Source organism: Eretmochelys imbricata, chromosome 22 (assembly GCF_965152235.1).
Source record: "Eretmochelys imbricata isolate rEreImb1 chromosome 22, rEreImb1.hap1, whole genome shotgun sequence".
Classification (NCBI taxonomy): Eukaryota; Metazoa; Chordata; order Testudines; family Cheloniidae; genus Eretmochelys; species Eretmochelys imbricata.
Window position 1 is genome coordinate 890,019 of NC_135593.1, and position 11,517 is coordinate 901,535.

At 54.6% G+C, this 11,517-nt stretch overlaps 1 non-coding gene across 1 annotated transcript; it reads left to right on the plus strand.

Annotated features, from left to right (window-relative positions):
* Positions 1–2,875: 2,875 nt before the first annotated feature.
* Positions 2,876–2,948, plus strand: TRNAF-GAA (transfer RNA phenylalanine (anticodon GAA)). The gene has a single exon. It is a non-coding gene; the product is annotated as a tRNA-Phe (tRNA).
* Positions 2,949–11,517: the final 8,569 nt, after the last annotated feature.

Here is an 11,517-nt window from a genome sequence, read left to right on the forward strand (position 1 = left end):
GTCCCACTATCGGGACCGTCCGGACCGCAGCCATGGCGCCGTTGCTCACTGCTTCCTGGGGCAGCTCTCGGTGCCCGCCCGCCGGCAGGAGTGCCGCGTGCTGCAGGGGCGGGGCATGCAGGGGCCGGGAGTGGGCAGAGAGCCCTCCGCCCCCCCACCCGACCCCACCTGACCTGACCCGTGACCCTTGGTGCCAGAGGGAACAGCCTGCCAGATGGTTCCCGGGACGGGAGCCGCCCCATGTAAGCACCGCTGGGACTCCCCACCTCACCCCCCGGCTGGTCCCTACGGCTCTTAGGGTCAGGATGGGGGCAAAGGGGCCTCTGTGCGCTGCCGGCACCTGCAAGCCCCGCTCTGCGGCTCTGGTGGTTCCCGTCGGTGCTTTTCCCAGCCAGTGGGAGCCATGGAGCTCACGCTTGTGGCAGGGGCAGGACGTGGATTGTCTGGAGACCCCCCCTCACCGCTGTGACCCTAGGGGCCAGAAACTACCCAGCAGGGCTGGTGAGTGTGGCCAGGGAAGGGGGCAGGGTGTGAAGGTGAGTGTCTGGGAGGTGTGTGTGGGGGGCTGGGCTGTGAGGGTGTGGAGGGCAGTGGGGAGGTTTGTGTGTTTTGGGGGGCTAGGCGGTGGGGGCCTGTTGGGGGGTGCTGGGCAGTGGGGGAGAGCTGTGTGTGTCAGGGCACTGGGCAGTGGGGTCTATGGGGGACATTGTGTAGTTGTGGTGGTGGGGCTGTGGGGAAGGGCACTGGGAAGGAGGAGAATGTGTGTGTATTGGGAAACGAGCGAGTCGGGGGTTCTGGGTGGGGTGCTGGGCAGCTGTGGTGGGGCCGTGGGCAGGGGGGCGCTGGGCGGGGTGTGTGTGCGCACAGCACTGTGCGTTTGTGGTGGAAGGGTTGTAGGGGGGCTCTGGGCATAGTGGATCCGGGGGCGCTGGGCAGGGGAGCTGTGTGGTGCAGTGTGGGCCCACCCCCAACTGGAAGGGGCAGGCTGGTAGCACAGGGCCCGGCGGACCAGTGTGCTCTGGCTCCAGTCGGGGCTGTGCACCTGTGTCTTTCTCTCTCCCCCCGACCCGGTCGCCCAATGTGTCCTGATATTTCACTCTTGTGAGCTGGTCACCCTAGGTGCGCTTGCTGCACGTCTGCTGGGAGAGCTCAGGAGCGAAAGCTGGGGCTGCCGAGAGCTGGGTGCCCCCGTCCTGTGGAGAGGCTGGATGGACGTGGCTGGGGGAGGCCAGAGGGATCCTCGCTGTGCTGCTACCAGGACAGTCAGATGGACCTTTTCCCTCTCTCTTCAGGGGGCAGAATGGATCCCTCTTCTCCAGCCAGCTGGGCTGCCGCCTACCCCCTGCCATGTGTTCATCAGGGAAACCAATGACTTCTGCGTGACGACCAGTGCTTGGGGCATAGATACCAGCTGTGGCAGCCGGATCCCACCCCAGGCCAGGATGTGTGTGTTAAAAAGCCCCATCGTTGCAGTGGGCAGCATGCCAAGGGTATGAGTTGGTTCAGTCTGGTTACCTAATGGATCCGGCCATGGCATCCCCCATCCCAGGGCAGTCCCATCAGGGAGCCTGAGAACCAGGATTCCTGGAGTAACCTTCCCCTCCTGCAACAAGAGGGGGTGGGGCAGGGGGGAATCGGGGCATGGCCAGGGACAGAGGGGGGTCGAGCACCCACCGGCGCCAGCAGAAGTCGGCGCCTATGCCATCTTCAGGTGGGTTGGATCATCAGCCTTTCAGCTACCAGCCAAAGTTGATAACCACAGACTCAGGTAACTGCCCACTTCCCAGGTTTGTTTCGGCAGCACCTACAGGGGTGCAACTGGCAAGGGCCGGGGGGATGCACTGCTGGGGTTGTGAGTCCAGGCCTCGCCCACAGCATCAGTGTTCATGAGCCATGTCACTTCCCCCACTGACTTTCTCTCATTCACCTAGAAAGTGCCATACAAGGGTGATGGCAGTAAATTCTCAACTCTGAACTGCGGAGATTGGCCCCTAGATTGGGATCAGGATGGGTCTGAAAAGAAAAAGCTCCAAGAGTATAAAAACAGCCAGTCTCCAGGGGCAGGTATGGTACAACTCCTTCACAGGGAGCCATTGGTGGGAGGGGGTTTCCCTTCCTCTGTCAGATGTCCTGAGAGGTATTTCAAGATGAAGACAACACCCTGGTTAGCAGCTGACTGGCACGTCCTGGGTTAAAGAAAGAAAGGGCCCTAGGGTTCATAGTCTGAAGTGTTTGTGTCACCAGCCCTGTCACCCTCTGACCCCGCTTCAGTTGGGAGCAGGTTTGTACGTTGCTGTGTGGAACACAGACCCATGGAGAGCAGTGGCAGCTGTTTCCATGGCAGAGAGCCTGGCCCTTAGGAGACGGGAAAGGCAGCCTGGAGCCGAGGGGGAGGCAGCAGCTGCTGTTCCCACTCCTCGGGGACAGGTCTGTCAGCCAACAGCTAAGAGCGTCGGGTTCCTCCAGTGGGAGTGTGGAGCAACCGTTCGTTTGCCTTTTCACACTCCTCTGCGGTATGATAATCGGGGAGGGGAGGCAGAAGCCCCACTTCCCTCCCTAAATGACGTCCAGTAGTGCAAGCCAGGACAACAGGGTGGGGTGGCAAGTTTGGTGGCCAGACTCTCGCCACCAGGATCTCGTCTAGCTCAGGGTCCAGCTCAACATCCTCCATGGGCGACTGGCCCCCACTCTGCTTCGGCCACCAGGTCAACCTAGGAACTAAGGCAAGAATCGGGTGAGGAAGAAAGTCAAGCTGAGCAAGGAGGCAAAGCAAGTCTTGCCTTCATCGGCCACTCACAACATCCTTTTTGTGTGCCAAGGCTGACAAAAACATCCCGGACAGAGGAGCAGCAGGCGAAAGGAGCACTATGCATCTGCTGAAGTCGCTCAGTTGGGAGAGCGTTAGAGTGAAGATCTAAAGGTCCCTGGTTCAATCCCGGGCTTTGGCATGTCCTTTCATCCCTCTTTGTGCAGAGGTGGCTTGTTTTCTGGAGCACAGCAGCACCTTTCCCTGCTACAGTGTCCAGTCCAAAATATCAGCCCCCCGGTGCAAAAACATTATCTTAGGGTGTAAACAGGAGGCTTCCAGCACTGGGACACCTGACAGAGAGCTCAGTGGGGCGTGTAACAGCTGCTGAAACTGAGGGTCCTGGGCTAAATCCACTTGCAGGTGGAAGTGTTTCGATTTATTTCATTGACAATGAGGAAGGCGACAATTTAATCACAGGTATTTTTCGTAAAAGTCATGGTCAGATCACGGGGAAGAAACAAAAAATCATTGCCCGTGACCTGTCCATGACTTATAGCATAGGTACCCCTCATTGAATCTTGCAGGGAAGGGATCCCAGGGAGTCTGCAGCACCAGCTGTGGGGGGAGGGAGTCTGGCGGGGCCCATAGCACCAGCTACCAGGGCAGAAGCCCCGGGGTCCTGCTGCCACCGCAGGGGGGGAGCCCCAGGGGATGAGCAGCTGCTCCCACCTCCCCCAGGACAGCTGCCGGGAGCCACTGAGCTGCGGCTGCTCCCGCTGCCCCCAGGACCACTGCTCAAATGGTCCCCAGGGCCAGCTGCATTGGACGTTGCTCTGGTGGTCCCTGGGGCCAGCTGCTTGGGTGGCCCTGGAGTCAGCCACACTGGCCGCTGCAGAAGTCATGGAGGTCACAGGAGGTCACAGAATCCATCACTTCCACAACCTCCCTGATGGTCACGGATCCTTAATAATGAGACAGGGAACTGTGTGTTTCATTGTAAATCCACCTCTACCTGCAGCCCCTGCTCTCCCAGCCCTGAGTTCCCCACTTGCTGCTCTGCTGGTGCCCCTCACTCCCAACCCGCATGACCTGCTATCTCAGCCCTGAACTCCCCCCACACCTCTGCAGTCTATATGTTTTATGGAAATATGCTTGTAAGTGTGAATATGATGTAATTGGATTATGCCTTATGCAAAAAAGTCTCTGGTAAGGTCTCATTACAAGGCTTATCATCTCCTGAATGTGGTCTTCCTATCTGTATCATTCTTGTACATGTATCATAATTGTGTCTGAAGCTAGAAATATGAAGTATGACTCTGAAGTCCTGTTGTAATTATGGAAAGTGTGGGCCGTTGATGATGGTTTGGAAGCTTGATGGCTCCCAATGACTGGGACAATTGGTTGTAAATGGCTCTGTTCACTTGGTGCGGGCTAGCCCTGGAAGAGTGGAGACAAGGGGGCTCACAGGACATGTGACATGTCCGGAAGTTGCGGATCAGGAAGTGAGTGCTGCTCTCAGGACACCATTAGGAGAAGGTCAGAGGCCCCCAAGGGGGGGGCGGAGGGTGATGTGGGAGGAGTGTGCCCTTCTCCCGTCTTCAGCCATGTGTCGCACGCGCGCCACAAGCAGCCTGGCCCTGACCCCACCCTGCCCCGGTCCGAGTCTGCGCCCCTTGATCCCTCCCCGACCCATGTGCTCCCTCAGCCCCCCCTCCCCAACACCTCCCATAGTCACCCCCACACCCTCCGCAGCCATTGGCCCCCGACACCACTCCAGGCCCCCAATGGGCTCCTCCATCCTCCCATCCACCCCAGCCCCGCACTCCATCCAGGGGATCCCTCAGACCCCACTCCCCAAACTCCCCCCTCGTTCACCCCAACCCTTCTCCTCATCCCTCGGACCCCAGCGTCCCCCGAAATGTTCTGCCACCCCCAAACTCCTTCCCCCGTCCTCAGCACCCCGCTCCCAAAGGACTCTCACCCCTTTCCCCATTGCTGGCCCCACTTTCCTGTCATCCCTCCCCCAGTCCATCCCCAATGTGCGTCGTTCCTCATCTCCAATCTCTGCTACCCCCAACCTGCTGGGTTCCTCTTTTCAGCCACCGTGGGGCCCTCAAACACGCCCCCAACCCGTCCCCTCTGGGGTCTCTAAATCCCCTATTCCCACAGTGTGCCTTGGTAACCTTTCCCTCCTCTACCTCGAATCCCCCTATTCCCTTCCTTTGGGTCCTCCTGGACACCTCAACCCCACAGTCCGCCCCCCACATATATCCTGGTCACTCATTCACATGCTGAGCTACTCCTTCAGGGGCCACCACAGCCCACCAAACTTCTCCATCCATGAGCCTCGTGGCCCTGTGGCCGGGAAGTTGGGGGCAAGCTCCCAATATGGCTGGGCTGGGTGTGGGTGTGAATCTTTTCCTGCCTGGTGTGTGTTGGGCTCACAAAGACTCTTTGCTCCCTCAGGGTGGGGTGTGGTTTTTGGCCAAAGGTGACACCATTTGGGAGCCCTGTGCATGCGATGGGGTGTCTGGAATGGGGCGTGTGTGATCCCACGGTGCACCTTCCCCTCTGCCTGCAGAGCGGAGGAAAGATGGGTATGAGGAGCAGAACAGGAGCTCTGGGAAGGAGAAGAGTAATATAAAGATGGCATCTAAGACGAGGCCAGGTGAATTCTCTGGAGGGAGACATGAGGATTTTTTTTTTGGAGGATTGGGCCAAAAGAAATCTGATGAGGTTCAGTAAGGATAAGTGCAGGGTCCTGCACTTAGAATGGAAGAATCCAATGCACAGCTACAGACTAGGGACCGAATGGCTAGGCAGCAGTTCTGTGGAAAAGGACCTAGGGGTGACAGTGGACGAGAAGCTGGATATGAGTCAGCAGTGTGCCCTTGTTGCCAAGAAGGCCAATGGCATTTTGGGTTGTATAAGTAGGGGCATAGCAAGCAGATCGAGGGACGTGATCGTTCCCCTCTATTCGACATTGGTGAGGCCTCATCTGGAGTACTGTGTCCAGTTTTGGGCCCCACACTACAAGAAGGATGTGGAAAAATTGGAGAGAGTCCAGCGAAGGGCAACAAAAATGATTAGGGGTCTAGAACACATGACTTATGAGGAGAGGCTGAGGGAGCTGGGATTGTTTAGCCTGCAGAAGAGAAGAATGAGGGGGGATTTGATAGCTGCTTTCAAGTACCTGAAAGGGGGTTCCAAAGAGGATGGCTCTAGACTGTTCTCAATGGTAGCAGATGACAGAACGAGGAGTAATGGTCTCAAGTTGCAGTGGGGGAGGTTTAGATTGGATATTAGGAAAAACTTTTTCACTAAGAGGATGGTGAAACACTGGAATGCGTTACCTAGGGAGGTGGTAGAATCTCCTTCCTTAGAGGTTTTTAAGGTCAGGCTTGACAAAGCCCTGGCTGGGATGATTTAACTGGGAATTGGTCCTGCTTCGAGCAGGGGGTTGGACTAGATGACCTTCAGGGGTCCCTTCCAACCCTGATATTCTATGATTCTATGATTCTATGCTGGACAATGCCAAGGATTGGGGAGACAACCAGGTGTGAGCCCAGGGCGCAAAGAGAGCTGGGGAAAGGTGTCTGTGTCTGTAACACTTCCCTGTCTTCTCTCACAGATGGAGTCCAAGAGGGATAGGAAGGAGAGGATGAGCGCCCCAGTACTCAAGAATAATAAGGTGCATCCTAGCTGGGCCCGGGGCTCTGCGGGGTTAAGACCAGTGGAAGGGACAAGAGTCTCCTGTGCAGAGTGATGATTTTGGGTGCAGATGCACTGGGGTGCTTCTAATTGTAGCTCCCAGAACATCATGGGAAGGGGGTTCAGGGTAGAGCCCTGGGGTGTGGGAGATGCAAGAAGCAGAGCCTCGCCATCACGGCAGAGTGTGACAATAACTTTTGTTTTTCCTTCTTGCGTTGTGTTTGGCACCAAGGGAAAAGAAGTGTGTAAGTGTGTGTGTGTATGTTGGAGGGTGAGGGGGGCGGGGACAGAGTCCGTCCTGGTGGAGAGATGGAAAGCAAGCGAGAGCGCAAACACTGTTAATGCCAGGCAATGCCTGTTCAGCTGGGAGTGGAGCAGCTGTCTCTGTCTGTGAGAGGAGTGCTTGGTTTGGGGACTGCTCATCTCTCTTGGTGGGAGTGGTGTGTCCAAGCCCAGCAGGAGGTTGGATCCAGGAGGGTGATTCCAGGTGCTGAGTTACTTTAATTTCTCCTATTCCCCCTCTCTCTCTGTCTTGTCTTCTGTGTTGGACAACGCCCCTTCTCTCTCTCTTTGTCGTGCCTCCTACCGCAGGCCATGGGCAGGAGAAGTGCGCATTGATCCCCACAGGCTTGGTCTCGAGAGCCTGCACCATCTGGCAGGAGGGAAGAGAATCATAGCGGGTCCTGGAGGCGACAATGGGGGAGGTGGGGTGACTGGCCACGCAGCCCGTTGGCTCTGTCTCTTTCCTTCACGTGGGGCTGCTCTAGATTATGTGGGATTGTTAGAGAGCTTATTCCTTCACTCTCCCACTTCCCTGGTCCTTCTCGCATGAACAGAGAGCAACCATACCCGAAGTCCAAAGGTGCAAACAATTCGATGTTTATTGGAGTGAACTTCCAGCAAGCATGATTCCAGTTTCCTTCCTTAGTGTCCTCCTTCCCAGCTCTGACACCACAGAGCCTTATACCTGTGTCCCTGTTCCCATTCCTACCCTTAGCCAAACATGATTCCAACTTCCTTACTCCCATTCCCTGTTCCCATTTCCCCCTTTAGCAAAACATGATTCCAATTTTCTTACCTCCATTCCCTGCTCCCATTTCCCACACCCACATGCCTATACCCACCCCCACCCACACCCAGTCACTTCCTCATTGACTGCAGATTATATAGTAAAACTTGAGTTCTGCTTAGCTATACCTTAACCAATCATTTTCCTGAAATTTAACTAACCAATCCTAACATATTGTAACATGATTATGTAACCAATTATATCCCACCACCTTAATTAGTTTACACCCAGCAAAATTAATTATACAGCAGACAGAAACAATCACAGAACCAGACAGAGATTATACAGACAAACAATAGCAAAGTGGGAACTACAATGAGAAGACAACACAGAAGTGAGGATTTCACATCCCAGCTATTGATAAGTGGGTTCTTGCCAGACAGGATGCTATCAAACTAAGTTTCCTTTTACATTTTCTAGGCACTTCCCTTTCTCTGGAGGTGACAGGAATACAATCCTGTCCTGATAGTGCCTAACAGCCCAATAGCACCTTATTTCAATGTGACTAGGTTGGAATGTGAGGAGGTGACCGTTCGCTTCCCAGCTTATGGCTGCCTCTGTTGCTCAGCCAAAGGCCTGAGCCTAAGCACAGGGTCACAAACTGTCACAGTAAGAGAAGGCCCTTACACTAGCAGACAGTGGTTTTGATTCTTTCTTTTATACCTCTATCACTAGCCAAGTGATAAGAATACACCTAAATTCTTAAAGTACAGGCCTTTGCAGACAGGCCTGAATATCTATATCCTAACAGGGAGACAGAGAGAGGCCGAGCTGTCACGCACCAGTAGAGCTGTGGGCAGGGCTGTCTCCCTCGTCGGTTATTTCCTGTGCTTGCAGATGAGTTGCCGAGGAGCCCCAGGCAGAGGAGAAGCTGGAAGAAGTGGAGCTGAGCAGGCTGGACATCCCGGGAAGCAGAGATGAACAGTCCTGAGCTTTCTGCCTTTCCCACACTGGGTGTGAGTCAGCGGTGACGGCACTCTCTTCCTCAGCTCTTCCCAGGTTAGATTCCTTCAGAGGCCATGAGCTGCACGTGGTATTAAGGGCAGGGGAAGAGACAATCGTCTCCTGTACAGAGTGACTCCTTTGGGTGCAGGTGCAGAGGGGGGATTTTTAATTGTTTCTGTCATGGCATAACGGGAGGAGGGTTGAAGCCAGAGCCCTGGGGTGCGGTAGGAGCGAGAAGAGGAGCCTCGCCACCATTGTTTTTTCTTTCTCTCTTGTGTTGTGTTTAATACCAAGGGGAAAGAAGTTGTGAGGACGGAGTCCAGCCCCGAGGTGAGATGGAAAGTGAGGGAGAGCAGTGACAGCGTGAATCCTGTTGTTGCCAGGCAAGAGCTGTCCAGCTGAGAGCGAAGCAACTGTCGCTGTCAGTGAGGTAAGTGTCTGGTTTGGGGAGGGCTCTGGTCACAGTCCCCCTGGCTCCAAGCAGGGACTTCCCGTTAGCTGGGTGTGGGTTTCCTGACTAGCTGTGGCTTCAAGGGAGATGATGTTGCCATTTGTGGGGGCTGGTCATCTCTCTGGCCAGGAGTGGGGTGTGCTCCCTAGCAGAAGGTTGAATCCATGAGGGTGACTCCCGATTCTGAGTTTCTTTCCTTCCTCCTAGGTTTCTCTCTCTCTCTGTCTTCTCTACTGTGTTGGCCAACTCACACTCAAACTCTCTCTCTCCTTTCATGGACACTTGTTATGTTCAGTTGCCTGCATCCTCTTCCTCTGCTCCCCCTCCCCCACTCTCCTCTGGGCTAGGCTCGGTCTATCTGCCTATGGCCATGGTCTCTGCCCTACTGGGCTAAGTGCCTTGCCCCTCCCAACCCGTATCTTCCTAGAGAGTTTGGGGAGACTTCATTGGTGTAACTGGGTCACAGCATGAGTGGCCAGTCATGTCTTTGGGGCTGTGGGGTCTGAGATGGAGAGGGGTGGATTTGTGGTCATGGCTTTGGGCACAGGAGAAGTGGGGCTGGGATTAGAGATGCCTAGAACCCCCCTTATCATCCCTGGCTCCATTACTGCATCACCCAAAAGCCTCGCTCGGGGTCCACGCCCAGTACTAGGTTTCCGACGGTGCCACTGGTTAGTTGGTCTTTCTCTGCATCCCCAGAACCCCTCCCCAGAGTCTGTCATTGCTTCACCTAAAAGCTGCTTCCCCTTTGGGTCTCTGTGTTCTGGGGTCTCTGCTGTCATCAAGGACACTGCTCTGGCTATGGGCAGGTGCTCAGCAAGGTGAGGGTTGTAACTCAGAGCTTTCTTCATAAGAAATTTAAATAAAATTAGCCTTTGCCTCATTCCTTAAGGTTCAGAGTAACACACAGGCACACGCCTGCTCACCGGGGTATGTGTGGGTCGGTGTCAGGATGCAGGGCCCCCTGGTGACCAGGTGAGGCAGTGCATGGTGAATGTCGCTCTTGTTGGGGCAATGACAACTGCTGCCCAGGTGGGATAGTGCCCTATGCGTATCTCCCCCCCCAGCACTGTGATAGTGACCCCTGCTGGCCAGGCACCACTGGTAGCCAGATGAGTCAGTGCTCTAGGTGTGTTCTTCACCTCCCCCAAGGTGGCAGGGTGCCTGGGTGGTCGTGTTAGGTATCTTCCAACCCCCTTGTGGCAGTGAGCCCTGTTCCGGGTGCACATCACTCCCCCACTAGGGATGTGCACTGGTGGCCAAATGGGGCAGCACCCTCTGTGTAGCCCCCCACCCCCTCTATGGCCAGCTATGGCAGGCACTAATCCCTGGCATCCACATGGGGCAATACCCTCTATATATCCCCCAATTGGGGCAGTGCTCTGTGCGTGTGTGTTCGTCTCCCCTGTCAAGGTTCCTTCCCCACTCTGAACTCTAGGGTACAGATGTGGGGACCTGCATGAAAACCTCCTTAGCTTACTTTTACTAGCTTAGGTTAAAACTTCCCCAAGGTACAAATTAATTTTACCCTTTGCCCTTGGAATTTCCACTGCCACCACCGAACTTTAACTGGGTTTACTGGAAACGTAGTTTGGACACGTCTTTCCCCCAAAATCCTCCCAACCCTTGCACCGCACTTCCTGGGGAAGGTTTGGTAAAAATCCTCACCAATTTGCATAGGTGACCATAGACCCAAACCCTTGGATCTGAGAACAATGAAAAAGCATTCAGTTTTCTTACAAGAAGACTTTTAATAGAAGTAAAGGAATCCCCTCTGTAAAATCAGGATGGTAGATACCTTACAGGGTAATTAGATTCAAAACATAGAGAATCCCTCTAGGCAAAACCTTAAGTTACAAAAAAACCCACACGGACAGGAATAGTCATTCTATTCAGCACAGTTCTTTTCTCAGCCATTTAAAGAAATCATAATCTAACACATACCTAGCTAGATTACTTACTAAAAGTTCTAAGACTCCATTCCTGTTCTGTCCCTGGCAAAAGCAGCATACAGACAGACACAGACCCTTTGTTTTTTCCCCGTCCTCTCAGCTTTTGAAAGTCTCTTGTCTCCTCATTGGTCATTTTGGTCAGGTGCCAGAGAGGTTACCTTCAGCTTCTTAACCCTTCACAGGTGAGAGGATTTTTTCTCTGGCCAGGAGTGATTTTAAAGGGGTTTTACCCTTCCCTTTATTTTTATGACATCCCCTATTTGGGTAGTGACTGCTGGTGGCTAAGTGAGGCAGTGGCCTTTGATTTCCTCTTCTCTCCCCACACTCCCACATCTGAGGTAGTGCCCCCTGTTGGCCAGTTGAGGCACTGCCTGATGCGTGTATCTACTAATTGGAGCCGTGACCTCCCCGTGGTGGCCTGGTGTGGCAGTGCCCTACTGGTATCTCCCTCCCACAACAGACGGACACACACCGTTGTGGTAGCGGCCACTTCAGGCCGTGGCCTGTTTATCATCCCCCCCCCACCATTGCAGCGGTGACGCCTGGTGCCCAGTTTGAGAACAGGTTTTGTGAACCTCATGTGTAGCCTGCGTGTACCGCACGTCTTGGGGCAGTGAAGTGTGGTAGCCAGCTAAAACAG